A 9,677-nucleotide genomic window follows, 5' to 3' on the forward strand; every position below is an offset into this window, starting at 1 on the left:
AATAGGACTTAGGTCAGGACTTTGACTAGGCCACTCCAAAGTCTTCATTTTGTCTTTCCTCAGCCATTCAGAGGTGGAATTGCTGGTGTTTAGATCATTGTCCTGCTGCAGAACCCAAGTTCACTTCAGCTTTAGGTCATGAACAGATGGCCGCACATTGTCATTCAGGATTTTTTTGGTAGACAGAAGAATTCATGGTTCCATTTATCACAGCAAGTCTTCCAGGTCCTGAAGCAGCAAAACAGCCCCAGACCATCACACTACCACCACCATATTTTACTGTTGGCATGATGTTCTTTTTCTGAAATGCAGTGTTACTTTTACATTAGATGTAATGGGAAACACACCTACCAAAAAGTTCAACTTTTGTCTCGTTAGTCCACAGAGTATTTTCCCAAAAGTCATCAAGATGTTTTCTTGTAAATCTGAGACAAGTCTTTATGCTTGCAAACACTTTTACACACAGGGCCATGTAGGTTTGGATTTTGTTTTTTCCTTAATAAATATTTAAATATGTTTGATGATCTGAAACATTAAAGTGTGACACGTGCAAAATAAAATAATCAGGACTGGGGCAAAGACTTTTTCACACCAATGTGACACTTAATTTTCCCTAATGAGCAAGCTGCATGTGACGATGGCAAGGAAAAACTCCCTGAGATGAAATGAGAAAGAAGCCTTGAGAGGAACCAGGCACAGAAAGGAACCTCATCCTCATTTGAGTGACAAAGGAAAATAAATAATGTAAACATAAATAATATCCTTTTTTTACAACTGTTTTTAGTTGAGTGGAATTAAGCAACCAAGAGGTCCTGAGGTTAGCGCAATTTCCGAGTTCACCACAGACCCAACACTACTTCCTTCCTGCTGAAGTCTTCAAATGATCATTGATTAAGACCTGACCACAAAGCTGACTGAGGCAACAGTAGCTCAAAGACGGTGTGACCTCCAGGCAGCCCAATCACAGCAATCCCATGAGTCATGGGCTGCCTATGCAGATCTATAGAGAGAGAGAGAGAGAGAGAGAGAGAGAGAGAGAGAGAGAGAGAGAGAGAGAGAGAGAGAGAGAGAGAGAGAGAGAGAGAGAGAGAGAGAGAGAGAGAGAGAGAGAGAGAGAGATAGAGAGAGCGAGAGAGAGAGAAAGAGAGAGATAGAGAGAGAGAGAGAGAGAATATATCTTATATCTATATCTAGTCTATATATTCTAGATATATATATATATCTTATAATAGAGAGAGATTGCATTTTTGTAATTATGTGAAAGCTAAAGACAATGTACATCATGTGCAAAGTGCAGGCAGTGACTCCAGAAAGACTAACTAAGACTGCATAACTAAAAGTTAGAGCCACAGACATGAGAGCTTCCTGGGACATAAAGTGTCCAACCACTCCACAGTCAGCAAACCTGAGTGACTTGCAAGGGTGGTAAGGTGATAGCATCCAAACATCCCAGTTCACCAAACACTCTACTTTTTTAAAATTTCAATCCCATTTCATTCAGAACTGTGAGAAATCAGCTGACATAAACATTAGCTGACTTGGTTCCACATGATTATTGCTGTGCATTTTCCCTTTTTTCCCATGTTGTTTATACCTGCACCAAATTTTAGACTAAACTGACTGGGAACAGCCAAAATCTTTTTCCATATTCAGTGTCACTTGAAGGAGTTTTGCCCTTAAAATTTTTTTGTGTTATCTGTGACAAAAAAAAACCTGGGTCAACATCCTCTAAGCGTGTTGATTATATAACTTGCAGTTTTATTATGAGGACATGGGCATCAACATTTTATATAAGGTCCCATTGTCAGTGAGTGAACAGTGGTTTAGATGAAGCAACAGCAAAGTATTTGTGAATTGAAGTGAGTTCATTACTAATTACTGTATAAGAAATAATAAATATTTAAAAACCTGGCCATTGTTCATTGTTTTTTAACAGAATTCAGAATTCCATTTCAGCTTCTGTAGAGTATCAATGGATTTTCAACTTTCTGCAGATGTATGCGTTTATTCTCCAGTTCAAGTTCAAAACCAATTTCTCATCTGTTTATGATCCATGGTGCTTTTCAAATTTAGGAACATGAACTGCTTCTGTGAAACATGCTGATGGCTTATGCTGTAGCGAAGATTTAATCATTAAAAGTGATTTTATTTAGCTGGAACTTCACAAATTTTAGGGGAATACAACTGACCTAGTGCGTTTGTTAACAGAAGAATGGTCGTCATAAATACAGCCTTTTGTGGCAAGGAATGAATATTAATACATCTCCAATTATACTAACAGATACAAAACACTTCAATTCCTGGACAGGAACAAAGCAGCCCACACCTGTCCCTGTGAAGTAGGTCCTGTGTTCATTGATAAACATCAGAGAAGACCTGGCAGTCTAATCAAACATCGCCTCCTTTTTATCTGCTCTTATTCAATGGGTTAATTTTGACGGTACTTACAGGCTTGAAGATCAGACGTGGTTTAACTGGTGTGAAGCTTTTATGTGTCTGTGTGTTTGTGTTCTGTCTGTTATTTTCCATCTGGGTGGTCATTTAATATTCCCACATGGACATGTAAAAAATGTAGGAACCTTGACTTTGAGAGCATGCTTTACTGCTTTACTCTCAGTTTTATCCCTACCAAACAATGAAGGTGTGTGTATCTATCAAATAACTTGACAATGACAACTACTGAGTGTTGAGTGATGCATTATATCAGAGGGTGTGTAATGTCTTCAGTGGAAACCCTTCTGTCTCTACATGTAATCCCAGACAGACTCCAACTCCATCTGCAGAAATGCAACCCCAAAACTGAACAAACTGCTCAGTCCACAACAACTTCTGCCATTTTCTTCACCCCAGTTCCTGTTTTCTTTCATAGTTGAGCCACTTAGCCTTGTTTCCATGCCTGAAGTATGCCTTTTTGGCCAAAATTCTTCCATGGATACAGTACTTGTCTTTGCTTCTGATCAGACGTCTCCAGGTAGATGGGTGTACTTGGGTCCCACTGGTTTCCACCAGTTCTTTGCTGATGCCCCTGCTGGACATATTCTGATGTTGAAGGGAAGTAAGCGTGATGTGACTTTTATCTCCTGCATTAAGATCCCAGGGCCAACCACTGAAACCTCGGTCCTCAACATTTCCCTTTTTTATTTATACTTCATTGCTGATGCAGTATAACTAACTACCTTGTGTCATGCCATTATGTTTGACCTGTGACATGAAACTGACATGACACTAGACAAAAGTTTGGTTGTTCCTCACCCATGTTCAAGCACCCTACACAGCTGTTTCTGTTTCAGTTAATGATAGTGTTTCAACCTACATGTGAAGTTGATGATCATTAGCTCATGCTTGGTATATTGATTAATCATATGCCTGACTATGATCCTGCAAAATCCCTGACTTTGTGCAAGTGTGCAAGATGCTGGTAGCCAAAGGATAGTCACAGCAAATATATTTTTGAAAGCATTCTTGCTTTACAGCATTTCTTCAAACATGACTAAAACCTTTGAACAGAACCCAAAGGTCCATTGATGCGAATGGGGAGGAAAAAATAGCCCATTTGGTCTAATTCCACAGAAAAGCTACTATATCACAAATTTAACCAATCAAGCAATAAATAAATTATTTATTTATAGCACCTTACAGCAACCTAAGTTGTACCAAAGTGCTTCACAGCATTAAAAAAATAAATTAAATAAATAAGATAAATAACAAACAATAGCAGTTACAATAATATAGCAAAACCAAGACATTTATTATAAACCAAAAGCAATTTTAAATAAGTAAGTTTTAAGTTTGCCTTTAAACAAAGGCAGATCATTAATAGCAAGTAACTCAGAGGGAAATGTATGCCAGAGTTTAGGACACTGCAAAAGAACGATCACACCTTTGTTTACACCTCGACCGAGGGACCTCTAGTAAGTTTTGGTCAGAACGTAAAGCTCTACTTTGTTGGCAAAAACATACACTCTCACATAGGTAAGAAGGTGCCAGGCTATCAATTGAACTGAAAAAAAAAACCAAAAAAACATCAAAATTGCTGAAAAAGTTCATGCTGGTGATGATAGAGAGGTGTCTGAACAAACAGTGCATCACAACTTGCTGTGTTAAGGGCTGTGTAGCCACAGACCAGTCAAAGTTATCAAGCTGACTCCTGTGCCCCACTGAAAGTGCCTACAATGGGCATGTAGCATCAATACTGGACCATGGAACAATAAAAGAAGGTTGTCTGCTCTAGCGAGACATGTTTTCATTTACTGTACATCATATGCATGAGTGAGAGCATGTGAGCCGCTTACTTAGGGAAGAGTTGTCACCAGGATGCATGTGGATGCAGGATCATGTGAATGTTATTTTGACATATACCACCACGTAAACATTGTTGTAGACCAAGTACACCCCTTCATGGCAACAATATTCCCTAATAATTTTCAGCAGCATAATACACCCTCCAAATTCCAGAGATTTCAGTCCTATCCAACATTGTGAGGCTCCACCTTACAACTTATAAAATTTAAATGATCTGCTGCGAAAGTCCTGGATTCAGATACCACAGCACACCTTCTTTTGAAGGCCAGGCTTCTGACAAAACTGCTTTGTTGGCGCATGTGTGACCTACACAATATCAGGCAGGTTGTTTTATATGTATATTTACATATACTGTATACATGTATATAAGTATATAAAAATATATATATTTCCAGCTCTTTACCACAATGTTCTTAAAATAAAGTATATTGTCTTATTATTACGATTCCTATAAATCAGCTTATAGCCACAGTTGTTGTAACCACAATATTTCCTATTACATTTGCCTAATAAATCTCCCTTAACTGAAATTGGCTTGCTGTGTGAGTGAGTGAGTGAGTGAGTGAGTGAGTGAGTGTGTGTGTGTGTGTGTGTGTGTGTGTGTGTGTGTGTGTGTGTGTGTGTGTGTGTGTGTGTGTGTGTGTTTGTTTTGGAGGGTATAGTTGGGGGTTTTGTTTACATAGATTGGTTAACATTGGAATTTATAAATGGAAAGGAAATAATGCTCTGGCAGTTTTGTCATTTTCATTTGTGTTCCTTGACTTTTTACTCCCACACCAGTCCGACCAGTGTCACTTACTAAGAACACTATTTGCATTGTCATCATGACAATTGCAGTTTGAGTTTCCAATTTCATAGAAATCTAAAACGATTTAGTACAATCATACAATAATAATGCACTCCATATAGGGCTTGTTTTTTTCTGCTGAAGAGTGTGTTGAAACTAATAGACCAGATGGATATTTTATGATGACAGAGGTAATAGTTATGTGTGCTTTAGGCATCATAGTAGATTATTCATTCAACTGAAAGTATGAAGTTCTTTTTAAATTATCAATTGGGGGAATCTGCATGATGACAGTGCACTTTGAATGTTAAACCGATGTGTGATTTCCCAATATTTCATCCCTATAGAACAGGAACTTTTTTCCCAGTGGGTTTGAGTTGACTCTCAGATTTCTATTAAATTTATTTAGTCTTTTCTTTCAAGTTCAGCATTTCTGAGTGTCTGTCTCCACCTGCTGATCTAGAAAGGCAGTGGCTACTGCTATATGACATTCACTGTATTGTAATATATACCCTTTAGCAAATTTATTAGCATTATTTTAAGAAGGTTTTAGACAGATAAGTCATATGAGTCATATAAGTGTTCTTTAAAAATGAAAATAAGTAAATAAAGAGAACAGCATTGTCATCTAGTAAGGAAGTTGAATAGGGAAGTCTGATCATGTTTAATACATGTCTGTGACTCACATGTCACCAGATACTAGAAATCTTCCCTGTTCAAAAAAAAAAAAAAAAAGGTCTCAGTTACAGCATTGTGGCAGTTAATTCAAAGAATCTGATAAGCGAATCTCTTTATCTTCTCTTTATTCAGTCCTGTTTTGAAAGAAAATGCCATTGTTCTGTTTCAACTTGATGTTACCAAATCTAGAGTGATATACTTATATTCTGTATAAATAACACATTAATACTCATTCACAGTGATTAGGAATTTAATTGTATAGTGTAACAGACTGTTCCTGTAAATATAACATTAAACTCTTGAATTAAATTCTTAGCCATACTGTATGTGCAAACATTAACAAAATGATGATGTAAAAAAAGTTTCATACACTGGCCTGCCTGCTCTAATTTCCAGCGTATGTATGTATGCATGTGTTCCACTACTACTGTATATGTTCCCACTATATGACTTCAATCTTCCAGCATAACTTTCAGCGTGTAAAATCCATGCTGGGGATCTACATCAAGACAAGATTGAGCTATTTTAGAATCATAGATTTTGCAAGGTTTCAGTCATTTACTCATCTTCAGTAGTCTGGTCAGGGTCATGGAGGATCTAGAGCCTATCCCAGGAACACTGGGCAAAGGAAATTGTGGTTATGTGGAGTTTCCAATCCATCTGTTTTTAAGAGGTGAGAGGAAATTGTAAAACCTGAATGAAACACACAGGGTGAAAATGGTATATGTATTTCAGTGGTGATATGGCAAATGTCATTGGTAGCTCAGTGGTTAAAACGTTGAACTACTGACTGGAAGGTTGTGATTTACAAACTGCTACTTGAGCAAGGTCCTTAACCCTCCATTGTTTAGTTGTGTAAATGAGATAAATGTAAATTGATCTGGATAAGGCTGTCATACAAAGTTTTCTGTCCTTATCCTTCAGGCTGCAATCTGACTGGCTTGCCATTGTTACATGATGCCAGACACACAAACTGTCACATTCTTTTCTTGCAAGCTGGATTTCACAACATTCATAATTTGTGGTTGTAACCACAAAGGTGTTTGGTGGCCATATTTGTGCTTGTAGCACATGTTACTTATTAAATAAGTCAGGAACAGTACGATCTGTTGCTGTAAAATAATGGAAACACATTCTCAAAGTTCTACAAGTTCTCATTTCATTCTTTTCTCCAGAACAATAAATAAACGTTTCTTAAAAATTGCACTACTCCAAGGATTACTGTTGTACTACACCTTCGTCTCCTCTATCAGAATTGTTTCCATTGCTGAGTGCATTCTTTTATGATGCAAAACAGAGTTTGGTGTGGCAATGAACTATCCTTTTTTTTTTTTTTAAGCCTTACTTTTAAAACTGCACATTTCACACCTGTAAATGTGTACATACAATTTTGTCTATACTGTATATGTCATTCCGTTACACTGTGGAGCTTACAGTATGTCACTAAAACAAATTCCTCGCATGTGAATACATGCCTGGCAATAAAGCTGATTCTGAAAAAAACATGTCACTTGTCATCTCACCTACTGACCCACATTAAAATGAAAAGTCCAGATACTCAGAAAATGTATATGCATGCTATACAACTACTGCTAAAGTCTTCAGGACAGCAAAATGTTAAGTAATAATCACACAGAATTTACTTTAATTCTTTTATTTTTGTTGCAGAGCTTCCCAGTAATTGTTGTGGAATTGTTGACTCATAAACCGTTTGATTTATTTAGTTCTGAAAATTTCACCTAGTTTAAACCTAGTTGTGAATTTTTTAATCCTTATGAAAAGCAATAATGTATCTAATAATATTAGTGTATTCAGTTATTTTTTCAGTAGGTGGCAGCAGAGTACTTAATTAATTTTTTAAATATTGCTTCTATATGTTCAATGGTCTGTGGTATGACTATATAGCTACAAGCCCTACAATAAAGGCAGTCAGCATTTGATTACCTGAAGTAAAGAAAGAAAAGTAACTAGAATAAATAAGCATCCACTGAGTGTATGTGAAAAAATAATGTGTATGTGATTGGGAAAGCTGTGTTTGAAGAGATCCAGGAAAAGGGGAGGAGGCATCTGGGCTTGGTGATCTAATCTGTTGGAGATAGAATGGGCATAGTGTTAGGAACATGAACACAAACTCAGAGCACAAAGAACCTACACACAAATACAAGATACAGAACTTCATGTTGAATCGGCAGTTCTGCACTAACCTTCAGATTTTAATTTGTTGGTATAAATTATTTAGCACCTAATAAATTTGAACAAACTATTATCAGCAGTTGTCATTAACAAGTAACTATATTTGTTTTTCCACCAAATGTAGGATGGCCTCAAAAGACTTTGAAGAAAAAACAAATCTTTAATTCAAATTAGTGAATGAGATGCAATTTTCTTGTTAATAGAAAGAAAGAATGGTGTCCCAAATCTGTCCGTCTGATAATTGTCAATAAGTTTATTCCAGTCTAAATGGATTATTTGCATAATTAAATGCTACAGTAAAATACTTTTCTGATTTAGTCATTTTAATGGTTATAAATAAAATTGTAAAAATGTCTCTTTCAATATTGAATCTGAGAAAGCATGCACTTAAACATTCCAAAATGTTATCATTGCGAGATGTTTTTTATTTTTAATGGCTGCATTTTGCACATAAATAGTAATAGAAGCTTCAGAGTTATTAGGAAACACACACAAAATAGTTACCTAGCATCAATCTAGATCTAGTAGGATCCTGTTAATCATTTTGGTGGTTATTTTAGTGGTTATCACATTTGCCTTATACCTCCAGGGTTGTGGATTCAATTCCCCCCACAAACCTACCCTGTGTGTGTGTGAAGTTTTCACTGTGCTTCTGGGGTTTCCTATCCCATTCAAAGACGTGTGTTGTAGTGTGACTGCCATCTCTAAATTGTCTATAAAAGAGGGCTACCACACTATCGATGGTGTCTCTTACTTCGTGCCCTGATTACTCTCAGATAGACCTAAAATCCTCTAGAGTCTAGAGGATACAGGGAATGTGTGGACGGATTAATAATCCACTTCCAGTTTGTGCTATGTAATATATTATACAAATATATTATACATAATGTGCTTTTCTTCTTCCCACATGTTCAGATGTATGCAGACTGATTTAGTGATTTGTAACATATTCCAAATATTTCTTAGGGATTTAATAATTATTTTGAGTGAACATTAGGGGACACAACTGAAATTCACCATTTAAATAATACAGAATGATTGAATCATCGGGAAGATGTTGAAAATGAATTCTGTATTTCAGGTTAATGTGGCAGGACAAAATTCTGTTTAAGTGGTTTTGTTATTTTATAGTTTTTGTTCATGTTAACAACAGATTTTATCTTACATGTATTTAGGCAATGGTTAAGAACACAATAAGTGTAAAAATTTTCTTTGCCTTCACTTTAAAATGTTTTAAATGTAAATAGCATCGAGATATAAATAGCTCCTTTATTAGCAGTAGCATAGCGTATTAGTGTGGAGAGGCTGCTAGCCAGGAAAAGCCAATCTGATAGGATTTCTGGGACTTAAAGCCTACAATTCATACAAATGCCAAGTGTGTGTGTGTGTGTGTGTGTGTGTGTGTGTGTGTGTGTGTGTGTGTGTGTGTGTGTGTGTGTGTGTGTGACAGACAGACAGACAGACAGACAGACAGACAGACAGACACACACACACACACACACACAAATTGTCTTAGGCCTAGAAATATTTAAGGGAGTAAATGAAAAGGTGCTAAAGGAAAAGTAGGTCATCTTTCTTTACATAGAACATAGCATGTAAAGCTAATAACAATCAACAGTCGACTACTGCACGCGACCGCCGGAAGTTCGCTGGTTGCCATGTCAGGGAGGCTTTAGCCAACTCCTACTTTTGTCTTTCCTAATAGCGTCCAGCTGAT

The 9,677-nt window shown here is 36.7% G+C and overlaps 1 protein-coding gene across 1 annotated transcript in view; it reads left to right on the forward strand.

Annotated features, from left to right (window-relative positions):
• The first annotated feature begins 9,607 nt into the window (after nucleotides 1-9,607).
• The window catches only part of LOC113642876 (carbohydrate sulfotransferase 11-like), a 15,346-nt gene continuing 15,276 nt past the window's right edge, over nucleotides 9,608-9,677 (forward strand). The window contains exon 1 of the mRNA XM_027146642.2: nucleotides 9,608-9,677. This exon is cut by the window's right edge and continues 520 nt beyond it. The gene's annotated coding sequence lies outside the window, so the exon portion shown is untranslated.

Source organism: Tachysurus fulvidraco, chromosome 5 (assembly GCF_022655615.1).
Source record: "Tachysurus fulvidraco isolate hzauxx_2018 chromosome 5, HZAU_PFXX_2.0, whole genome shotgun sequence".
Lineage (NCBI taxonomy): Eukaryota > Metazoa > Chordata > Actinopteri > Siluriformes > Bagridae > Tachysurus > Tachysurus fulvidraco.